The sequence below is a fragment of the Pteropus alecto genome, unplaced genomic scaffold (genome assembly GCF_000325575.1).
Source record: "Pteropus alecto unplaced genomic scaffold, ASM32557v1 scaffold86, whole genome shotgun sequence".
NCBI classification, from domain to species: domain Eukaryota; kingdom Metazoa; phylum Chordata; class Mammalia; order Chiroptera; family Pteropodidae; genus Pteropus; species Pteropus alecto.
The window spans coordinates 8102480-8114754 of record NW_006442109.1 but is presented as its reverse complement, the minus strand read 5'-3'; positions in this window follow the sequence as shown (position 1 = coordinate 8114754).

Sequence of the window (12275 nt, the reverse complement as noted above, 5' to 3'; positions counted from 1 at the left end):
TGGAGGAATTCTCGCTCTCTTTCTTAACCTCCGCGACCCAAAACTGAAAAGGCCGAGGGACATGGTGGGCGGGCAAACGCCAACGTTGGCGTTTGGTTCGCGGACTCAGAGAAAACTGCATTTACGGCGGCGCCAACGCTGTACGGGTCTCTGGGTGCGTTGGGCTTGTGCAGCCCCCAGTGCCTCATTCACGTCTTTATATGAAATTAATGTATGCTTTTGTTAAGAAAATAAGGACAGGGAGCACTAGGAGAAAGATCTCATGAATGCTACCACTCTGAGAACTATTAATTTTGGTTATGGCCTTTCAGACTTTCTCATGCACAAAAACAGGCATGATGACACGAAAGGAAGGGATCATGCTACTTTACTATTTGTTCTTAACTCAATAGACTAGTTTTTAGAGCAGTTTTAGGATTACAGAAAAATCGAGGAAATAGTGCAGTTTCCTTACACCCCGTTCCCACTCTCACAGTTTTCCCTGTTAATATGTTGCATTAGTGTGGTACCTTTGCTACAATTGATGGACCAATGTTAGTGCATTATTAACTGAAGCCCGTAGTTCTAGGTTCACACATTGTGCTGTGAAGTTCAGTTTTGAAAAATGCATGACATCATGTATTCACCGTTATAATATCATATACAATGGCTTCACTGCCCTAAAAATCCTCTGTTCTCCTCCCATTGGTCCCTCCCTCTCTGACTCCTGGAACTACTGATCTTTTTACTGTCTCTAGTTTTGCCTTTTCCAGAATATCACATAGAGTCCTACAGTAAGTAGCCTTTCCAGGCTGGCTTCTTTCATTGAACAATATGCTTTTTAAGGTTCCTCAATGTCTTCTCATGATTTAATAGCTTATTTCTTATTATCGCTGAATAATATTCCATTGTATGAATCCACCATAGTTTTTTATCCAATCATCTTTGGAAACACATCTTGGTTGCTTCCAGTTTTTGGCAGTTATGAGTAAGGCTGCTGTAAACATTCATGAGCAGGTTTATTATACTGCCTTCTAGCTTGCCTTTTGCAATTATGTTATGAATGGCTTTCAGCGTTATAAATATAGACATAAATCATCATTTTAGTGGCAACATAAGGTTCTATCACAGTTTATTTAACCAGCCCTTATTGTTGAACATATAGATTGTTGTTTCTGATTCTGACCATGTAAACGTGCCCCAACTAGTTGGTCTATACTTGACATCACGTAGTTAAGTCTCTGCTGCCTGAGACCTGTGTTTAAATCTCACGTACTTACTGTGTGACCTTGGGCAAAGTTTTTAATTCCCTATGACTTGGTTCCTCATCTGTGAAATGGGAATAATTATTGTACTTACTGTGAGAATTAAATGAGCTGATGCATATAAAGTGTTTAGAATCTGACATATATAACCCCATAAAATTTATCTCTTATTGTTTATTATCTATTGGACACCTATTGTGTGTCCTGAGCTAGGCATTGTGGAAATAATCGAAGACTAAATCGTATGTGTCATCTTACCCACAAGGAACTTTGGTTCAGCTCCCGCTGGGGGGATAACACAAAGCCCAGTAATACTAATTGTTTTCTCTGTGCCAGGTACTGTTCTGGAGCCTGGTAGTAGCAGGGCTGCAGTTTGTATAGAGGTGTGGTTCTAACTGTCACACTACCCTGACTCTTTTTACACATAATTCTAATACAAAATACAAAGCAAGATGGGTCCTAATAAAGTGGAGATGAAGAACTGTGACCATTCAGGGCATCTGGTGATGGCTTCTAGCTGGGCACACCAGTGAAGGCTTTCCATTAAAATCTATTCACTGAACTCCTAAAAAGCACATCTTTATCAGGCACAGCTCTAAGCATTGGAAGACTAGAGAGGTAAATAAAATCAGTTGAGAGTGTATAATCTGGTGGGGGAGACAGGAAACAAAGTCAACAAGCAAATGTCAGATGATAGTTTGTGACATAAGCTGCAAAAGGAATACAGGTTACCATGATGGATACAGGAGGAGTAGTGGAGGCTTGCCTATTTAGTCAGGATTGTCAGGGAAGGGCCTTGAAGGAGATGACTTTGAAACACTGAGGACCCTGGGATGAGGAACCAGCCATGTGAGGAATTGTGTGGAATATTTTAGCAGCAAGAACGAACAAAGGCCCAGAGGTAAAAGAGGGTTTGGGGTGTGTTCTAAAAGCTATCAGAAGCCAGTGAGGGAAGAACTCAGAGAGCAAAAGGAAAATGGTTAAAAATGAAGTTGCGCAATAGACGTGGACCAGTCTAAGGACATAGACTTCAAGAGATCAGGATTTTTGTAGAGAAAAGGAAGGACATTTAGTCTAGAAAAGGCCGGGGGTATATTGAGTATAGGAGAAAAACCAGCTGCTTCATGAGAGGGCTGCACGAAAAGCAATGGCCTCCGGCAGAACCTCAGGCAGATTTTAGTAAAAGCTAGAGGAGGGGGAAATGAATCTTTGGAGAAGAGCTTGAGGAATTAAGGCATTTTGCTGAAGGTGGCCCATGAGTTCCAGGGTCGCCATGGAAGAATGGGGGAAGTAGGAAGAGTGGGATTAGGTTAAGTGATGTGCATATGAGTCTAGGTAATGATAGATCACCATTGATGGATATTGAGTTTTATTACTTTTTCTATTGAAAATTTATTATATGATTCTTCTTTATCCTGTTCATATGGTAAGTTTTAATTATTGATTTTTAAATTTACATCAACCTTACATTCTCAGAATAACACAGACTTTCGAGTTGTATTCTCTTTTGTCTATATTGTTGAATTCACTGTGCTATTATGTTGTTGAGGATTTTTTGCATCTGTGTTCATTAGTGAGATTGACTTACACTTTTGCCGTATAACCCAGGATTCCACTTTCATTTGTTATCCTTCTTAGGTTTTAGTAACAAGGTTATGCTGGCCTCATGATTTGAGTTAGGGTATGTTTTTTCTTTTCTGTTCTCTGGAACGTATGTGTAATCATGATATTTTTCTTTCTTAAATGTTTACTAGAATTTGTCAGTGAAGCCATCTGGGTCTGGAATTTTCTTTGTTGGAAGATTTAAATTATAAATTCAATTTTTTAATAGATATAGTACTCTTCCAATTTCCTATTCCTTCTTTTGTTGATTTTTGTAAGTTGTAGTTTTCTAGGAACTTTCTTAAAGCACTTAAATTTTCAATTTATTTGATGACACCGGGCTGTTCATAATCTCATTATCTTCGTAATGTCCTTTCATTTCTAATACTGGTAATTCATGCTTTCGCTATTTTCTTTATCAGTTTTCCTAGGGGCTTTACCTGTTGTTAATATTTTCACAGACCAGTCTTTTGACTTTGATCATTCTTTGTATTTTAAGTTTGTTTTTTGTTCAATTAATTTCTTCTCTTATCTTCATGGATTCTTTTATACTTTAAAATTTTTAATTTGTTGAAACATAGAGTTACCATATAACCCACGATTCCACTTATAAATATACCCAAGAGAAATGGAAACATATGTTCACACGAAAACATTACATGAATGTTCATAGCAGCGTTATTCATAATAGCCAAAACGTGGAAACAACCAAACGCCACCAACTGATAAATGGAAAAATGAGCTGTGTTATAGCCATGCTGCATTTGCCTGCTTGGGCTGCCATAACAAAATATTACAGACTGAGTGACTTAAACAACAGAAACTTATTGTTTCACAGTTCTGGAGGCTGGAATTCCAAAATCAACATTTGGCAGCTTTGATTTCTCCTGAGGCCTCTGTCTCTTTGACTTGCAGGCGGACCCTTTCTCACTGTGCCCTCACATGGCCTTCCCTCTGTCCATGAACATCCCTGGTGTCTCTTCCCCTTCTGTTCCATGTCTTTTATGTGAACATTAAATATTTCTGTTGGACATATACCAAAAAATGCCAAGTTTATTAAATATCCTTATTTTTAGCTTCACTAAATACCAATAAGCAATTTTCCTATAGATCAATTTATACTCTCAAGCAGTTACTAAGAGTTATGTTTTCTCTACATCTTTGTCAATTTTGGTATCATCTGATTTTTTTCCCCATTTTTTTAGTCAATTTTGGAGGTAGTGTAGAATATCTTATGATTTTAATTTGTGTTTCCTTCATGACTAATGAAGTTGAGTACCTTTTCTGTGTTTGTCCTCCACTGGGATATGACTTACTGTAAAGTGCTTGTTCGTTTTGTCATTTCGTTATAGATTTGAATGAGTTTTAAATATATTCTGGCCACTTGAACACATCTTCTGTCACTGAAAATATACACTGTGATTTGCCATTTTACTCTTTCAACTAGCAAACACTTTTATTTTTAATACAGTCCAATTTATCACGTTCACTATATAGTTAACCCATTATTTTGGTCCTGTTTTTAAAATCTTTGCATACTACAAGGTTGTGATGATGTTCTCTTATGTTTTCTTCTGAAAGCTCTTTTGTTTTTCCATTTGTATTTATATCTGCAGCCTGTTGGAATTATTTCTCATGTGGATGTGAGATAGGGAACAAATTATTTTTTCCATATGGACATCCAATTAACCCGGCACCATATAATAAAAGATATTCCTTTCCTCAATGTACTGCAGTGTCACCTCTGCTGTAAATTAGGTAACCAGATAACTATGAGTCTGATTCTATTTATTGGTTTATTTGCCTGTGTTAAGATTAATATACGTTATCATTCTATTTCTGCCTTCTATTAGCTTGAAAATTATATACTCCTTTTTTATTCAATTAGTGGCTGCCGCCAATGATTACAAATAGATCTGTGACTTATCAAAGTCTAATATTACTTGGTAGTTTTACCTTCTTCCCAGATAATGTAAGGAATTTCAAACACCTTAACTCCATTTATCATCTGCCTCGACTTATTGCAATTTTTAAAAAAGTGCATTTTAGTTCCATAATATTTTAAACCTCAAAAGATATTCTTATTATTTTTGGCAATCAGTAGTCAATTAGATGTGTCTATCTATCTGCTTATTTTGTTGCTCTTCATTTTTTCCTGCATCTCTGTACTTCCATCGTGTCTTTTTCTTTCTTTGTCTGAAGAACACACTTTAGTGTTTCCTTTGAATCAAATCTGCTGGTGATGAATTCTCTTAATTTTTATTTGTTGGAAAATGTTTTTATTTCATCTTCAATCTTGAAGAGTGTTTCTGCTGAGTGTAGTATTCAGCACTCTGATATTATCGCATTAAATTTTTAACTTCTTTGTTTTGTTGAGATTTTATGTCATTTTAATTATTTCTCCTTTGAAGATAAACTGTTTTCTGTTCTATGATTTTCTTTGTGTTGAGTTTATGACTTGTCTGGTGTGGTTTTTTTTTTTTTTACATCCTTTTTGGGAGTTTGGAGGGATTCTTATATCTGTTACTTGATATCTTTAATCAATTTTGAAAAATTCTCGGCCATTATCTCTTTAAATATTGTTTCTGCTTCATTTCTCTCTCCTTTAACTATGGGACTCCAATTACACATGTTAGGCCTTCTTAATGTATCTCTTGCTTTTACTTCTACATTTTATTTTTGAATCTCCATGTAATCTAGACATTTCTGTAATTCTATTTTTAGTACATTAATTTCACCTCAGCTTTGTCTAATATGCCATTAATTATATACATTGAGTTCTTATTTGTTGGTTATGGTATTTTTTATATCTAGAATTTCCCATTTGATCTCCTTTTATGGTTTCCAGTTCTTTAATAAAGTTCTGAGGGGATACAAAGAGTTTCTTAGCAGATTGACAAGCAGATAGACTCTGGCCCTAAGACTGGCTTTGGAACCACCTGAAGAGCTGCTGGAACCTTTTGCAACATGGATGGTGCCTTAGGAACAGCTCTCTACTGACCAACGGACAGCTTCTTGGTTTATGAATGGAAGTTCCAAAGTGAATGGACAGCATCCTGTTTGGAAGGCTGCCACTCTGACTGAAAAATGGTCAAAGCAAGTCAGCTCGGTGGACTAAATTGCCTGCTGTTTTCCCCTATGTTTGAGTTTTTACTGACTCATGGGCACTGGGCAATGGCCTGGCCATATGGTCAGGCAGAAGAGCAATGGAAAACTGACCTCTGCTTTTTTGTGGATTTGGTGAAGGGGTGGGGTGGAGGAGGATGCTGGTTTCACTCTTATGGGGAAAGATGGTGATACAACTACACTTTTTTTCTTTCCCACATCACCTCAACTTCTTTTTCCTACCTGATGTAGTGGTCCTAGGAACAGGAGTGAAACTATAAGTGCCAAAAGAAGGAATGATTTCTAAGAAGGAAACATGAAGTTTTAAAAATATGGTTATAGTCAGAATTCTTAAGGGCCTGAGGAATAGAGTGAAGAAATAAAATGGAGTCACTATAATCAAGCTGTTAAATTACTAAAATCAAGTAGGTTGAGGCATGAAGAAATGATCTTATTTTTGTTTTAATGAGCCTGGAAACTTAAACTCTTGAATTTTTCAGTCCTGCATCAATGCCTGGATAAATATACGACCTTCAGATAACCCTCTGATTACCCCATGAAGGACTCACCTATCCAGACCACTTGCATTCCATTATCCAGACCACAGGACATGACCAGACCTCCTGGAGCCCATCCTCCAGACCACCTGACACTTGAATGATAACTGTCCTGGACCAATCCTAGGGCTAAGAATGCCAGACTAAGAAAGTGCATCTCGAGGATGCACTTTCTACTATAAGAACTTTCTTTCTTCTTCAGAACACTTCCGGGTTTTTGCCTATTTGTTTTTTTGGTTTGCAAACTCTAAGAGCCTTGCCTAAATCTTTATCATTTATTTCTAGCCAAAGCTTCCAGACATTTTGAGTTCATTTAACAGGCCCGATGGAACAGGTTTTTCCTTCACCTGATCTGGCAAAATTGGAGTTAACTATGAAGGCAGTTATATTGCCTAATGGTAGAAATAGCCCACTAATTCTGTACCCCTGTACCCCTGTCCTATACAAATGAGAGTGAAACAAGACACTAGACTAGTAGTGTTGCCTATGACCTAGGCCAAGTATAGTGGCCCAACCTGACATCCTTTCCAAAAGTGTATGTTAATGGGGAGAAAGAGGTATCGTAGCTGAGGGTAAAAGAATGAATAAATAAGTTCATCAATGAGGAAAATCCAATATTACATTACCACTTCAAAAGAGGCTCAGAGCAAGATATGATATTGTCTCTTAGCTCGAGTATACCAGATACCCAAAAAGGTGAAGCTGTATACTTCTGAGACCATTGCTGCTTTGGGAACCTGACAGGATGGAATTGAAACCTACAAAGCTGAATGACCTTGCCTGGGACACGTTTTGGTCATATGATTTGCTAATGGACGACTAGACTAATGATCAGTAACTGAAGGGGACTCTAGTAATGTGTCAATATCTTTTTACTCTTATTTTTCAGGTTATATTTACTATAGTGTGAAAATGATATAACATTAGCATTGTTGGCAAGGTAATAATACTGATAGTGATGGTCGAATGTATAAGGAAATTGAGTTAAAAGACTCCTATCCCTATCCCATACTGGCTTCTCCAAATTTTAGGCATATTCATGTTGGACTGTACATGCTATATAAATTGCTGTACATGCTATATAAATGTTCCACCAATTTTAGATGCTCGGACAGGGTTGATCATTTTGTTATAAGGGAACTGTGGCCAAAGACTAGGGCATAGCGTGTGTTTTTAAGAAAGAATTTGTCTGGTCTTTGTCCTGGGTTTCTGGAACAGAGCTTCTAAAACCATTGGGATTTCCCAAATGATAGAGTATCTTTGGATCACACCTGAGTTTATCCTATGAGGTTACTGTTGGTGAGAACTTCGATAGCTTCAGGAGTGGGGCTGATTTGAGCCTTGTGATATCAGCCTGATCTCTCAACCTCTAGAGAGAGGATGAGGCCTGGAGATTGAGTGATTTGATCAAGCATGTTTATATAATGAAACTCCAGCAAAAACTTGAGACACTGTAGCTCTGTAAGGCTTCCTGGTTGATGAACACACGGATGTTCCAAGAAAGTGATATGCCCTGATTCCACAGGGAGAAGGCACAGAAGCTCTGGGAACTTCCCAAACCTTGCCCTATGTGTCTGTTCATTTGGCTGCTCCTTTATAATAAAACCGCAATCATAAATATAGTGCTTTCCTGAGTTTTGTGAGTCATTCTAATGAAATATTGAACCTGGGGGACGCATGGGAACCCTCAAATTTGTGGCCTCTTGGTCAGAAGTGCAGGTGGCCTGGGGACTCCCAAAGTGTGGCTGGTGTCTGAAGAGTACTGTCTTGCTGGGAACTGACTGTGCCCTTAAACCTGTGGAGTTTGATGCTAACTCCAGATGGTTAGCATCAGAATTGTATCACAATAAAGCAGCTGATGTCAGAACAGACTCCAAATGTCTGACAAATACTCTGCTCAGCTTCTCAACCTATCATCTTCTGTGGACTCATCGAATGCCCACTGGGGAAAAGCAACACTAAATCATAAGCTTACCTCTCTAGGTTTCCTTTTTCTGAATTTTGGCCCTATAATTTTTAATTGCTTTGTTAGATCTTCAGTCCTCCAGTCAGATGCTTTTCATATTCTGTCCAGATTGTGTCCTCAGTTTGGTCTGCATCATCTAGTCTACCATTAATAAAAACATAAATCCCTCTTTTCATAGATTTTCCCCCCTGTGGTTAAATACACATTAATATCATTTAAGAGATGTTAAAGTGTACAATTTAGTGGCATTGTTGTACAGTCATCATCACTATCTAGTTCCGGAACATTTTCAGGACCTCAAAAGGAAACCCCGGATCCATTAAACAGTCATTCCTTATTTTCTCTCCTCCCAGCCCCTGACAACCACCAGTCTGTTTTCCATCTCTATGGATTTGCCTATTCTGGATATTTCATATAAATGGAATCATGCAATATATGTATGGCTTTTTGTGTCTGTCATCTATCACTTAGAATGTTTTCAAGGTCATAGATCTTTATATGTGGTATTTTCTTTGTTTTCTAAATATTCTGTGGTTACTGTTTTAATTTCCTCTTTGACACAGAGAGCATTTAGGAGACTGTTTTCTAATTTTTGTTCTATTTTTATTTTTCATTATCAGTTTTGTTGTGCCGTAGTCAGAAAGTATGACTGATTCTATTTTCATTTTTTGTAAATCATTTCTTTGTTGTCTATTGTACTATCAAATTTTGTAACTGTCTCATGCAGGCTTGCGAATAAGATATAGTCTCTATTTTCAGGATATATACATAAACGTGCTCTATCTATTCACCTGTCTTCCCAGCTAGATAGCTATCTATCATCAATCTTATTAAATATATCATTCAAAATCTCAGAATTATAACTTATTTTTTCTCAATCTGATTTGTCAAGATGTAGGGAAGTTAGAACACCTTATTACAATTTTATTTCTATATTTATTTCAGCACTGCATTCTGTAAGTTAATCCTTATAATTCGTATATTTTTACTTTATATAGTTCAATGCTATTATTTATTATAATGTTTCTTAGCTTTGTTAAAAAAACAAAATTCAACCTAGTAAATTTGAAGATCTAATTGACTTTATTAAACAATTTATGAATTGGGCAGCATCCCATCTAGCAACTAGAAGGGCACCGCGAGGAGTTGTACAAAATTGAAGGATTTTACAGAAAGAAGGATGGGACAGGGCGCTATTAGGGAAGGAAAAAGAATTATTTGTGGGCTAGGACATCTGGGGGGGCGGGGGAGAGGAGGAAGGCTTTTTATTATGTAGGTTGCCTCTTCTTTCTATAGGGGATGGAGAGGGCCCATTTGACAGATAACCTTACTGGTGCTTGACCAGAAAATTCCATACTGATTGATTAAGATTACAGTTTCTGGGAGGGGTTAAAATTGCAATTAGATCAGGTGTTAAATCTAGGTTTGGTGTCAGGGGCTTTTAGCACAGTGATGCTATTTTCTGTTTTGTTTTGTTTTTTTCTTTAGTAGCTTGAATTCAGCTTGTTATTATTAACAGAACTCTTGACTACTTTTTGTTCTATTTGTCTGCAATATATTTGTTCCTCCATTAATTTCAGCCTTTCTTGTTTGTTTGTTTGAGGTATATTTCTTGTTGATAACATACAACTGGCTTTCATTTTCTTTTAAAAAATGAGTTTATATTAGTTTTATTCATCCCTATATTAGATAGAGTTAGTCTATTTCTGTCATATTTTGTGCTTTCTGCTTTTATGTTTCTGTGAGGTCTTTTGTGTTTATTGCTTTCTGGCCATTTGGAAGGTATTCAGATTTTTTTTTAGCTCCGTTGGTGGTTACCTTTGTAATTTTAAATAATATGTTTAACCAATATTTCTCAATTTATCTTCAGAAAAGAAACAACATCATTAATCTCTCCTAAAAAATATAAGGACATTGGTGATTTAAAAACAATCTACCCTGAAGTTGCTGTGGAAAACGGTATGGCAATTCCTCAAATTAAAGAATTACCATATGACCCAACAATCCCACTCTGGTGTATATCCAGAAGAAGTGAAGGGAGAGACTCAGATAGATTCTATTTGTATATCCATGTTCATAGAAGCATTATTCACAATAGTCAAAAGGTGGAAGCAACCCAAGTATCTATCGACAGATAAATGGATCAACAAAATGTGGAATTTGATTATTATTCAGCCTTAAGAATGAAGGACATTCTGACACATGGAACAACATGGATAAACCTTGAAGACATTATGCTAAATGAAAGAAGCCAGTCACAAAAGGACAACCTATTATCAACAATAATGAACAACAATGAAAAAATTATAGGTTCGTTTTTCAGAATAACTATAACAATTGTATTATTTTCCTGGTAAACACAATCACTGCACTTTTGTATGCATAATTATATGTTTAAATCAATTTAATGCTTAGCACCAGTCTTTTTATACCTCAATTTCTTCCTATGTAAGTTCTTAATTTGAATTCATCTTTTGGTGGTTTTCATCATATCTTCAAATAGAGCGATAGATCTCCTGAAGATAGAATATATGATAAGAATATTACTTCTCTTGCAATGTCTTTGAGAGAAGCCCCTTCTAGCCTGGACATGGGAACACTTCCCTGCTGCTACTAGCTCTGGGGCATAGCACCCCCATCCCTTTCTGGTTTCCCTTGACTCTTGCCAACACTTTGTCCATAGTCCCTTCATTAACTCTCCTCAATTACCCAGCTTGAGGGTGGCTTCTGTTTCCATTGAGAACTATGACCGATGTGGTCTCTGCCTTCTCTTCCCTCCATGCACCCCTTGCCTCCTATCCCCTTTTTCTTCCGCTACTTCTCATTCCTACCCCTCCCTATTCTTCCTCCTTTCTTCTTCTTCCTTTTGCTGCTAGGTGACAGGAAAGTATATAGGTTAGCATATCTTGTTCCTCATCTGGTCTGTGGTTGCCCTTGTCCCTGGGTGGTCAAGAACAGAATATTCCTTCTTTCTGCTCTGTTCAAGATTCTGGCTGATTTTCAGCATGTGCGGCCTATCACCCAGCCCTAGAAGCCCCACCCTTGCCAGCAGGCGGACAAAGCTCACAGTTCTGTCCTATGCTTTCTTCCATATAGAAAACCCATTTTATTTCCTAGTCTGACATCTTGGAGCGGGTTGGGGGGATTGAGACCAAATCTATTACATCAGTGTCTAGATGGAGCATTAGCTGGTTCAGGCCAAGGCATTATGAGTTGCATTTTTATTGCTTTTCTAATTCTTGTGTGCAGATTTTATTGTGCTAGGAGCTTAAATTGTAATAAACAAGGAGAAAAAAAATTTTTTTTACGTTACTCTGGCCAAAGACTTCAGTCTAAAAAATCCTTAACAGACCCTTGTAAGTCCCGTTGCTGGGTAGTATTTGTCCAATGGACCTGGAACAGTTTAGAAAAGGAGTGGGGGTTTGGTTAACATTAAAGAAATACAAAGATTTTTCATCTGGCTCTGGAGGAGACCAGAGCCACAGAGGGAACAAGAAAAGAAAGAGGGAATTGAGCATTTTTGCAAACAAATGATAAAACTGCCTTTTAAAGAAGTGGGGGTGGGGGACCCCTTGTCCAAACAAGACATTTGCCAGGGTAGGAAATCATTTCTGCAATTGTTTACAATGCTCAGGCAGCCTGTCCAAAGTCAACATGGCCTGGGAGCGTTGCCCTGGGGCCTCCTGCTCTTTGCCAGCCGCCTGCCAGCTCCCGCTCAGCTATTTCTGGGACTTAGCTCCCTCCCTTGAAAAACAAACTGTGGCCCTCACTGTCATTCCCAATAAAACCCCCAGTTTTTGC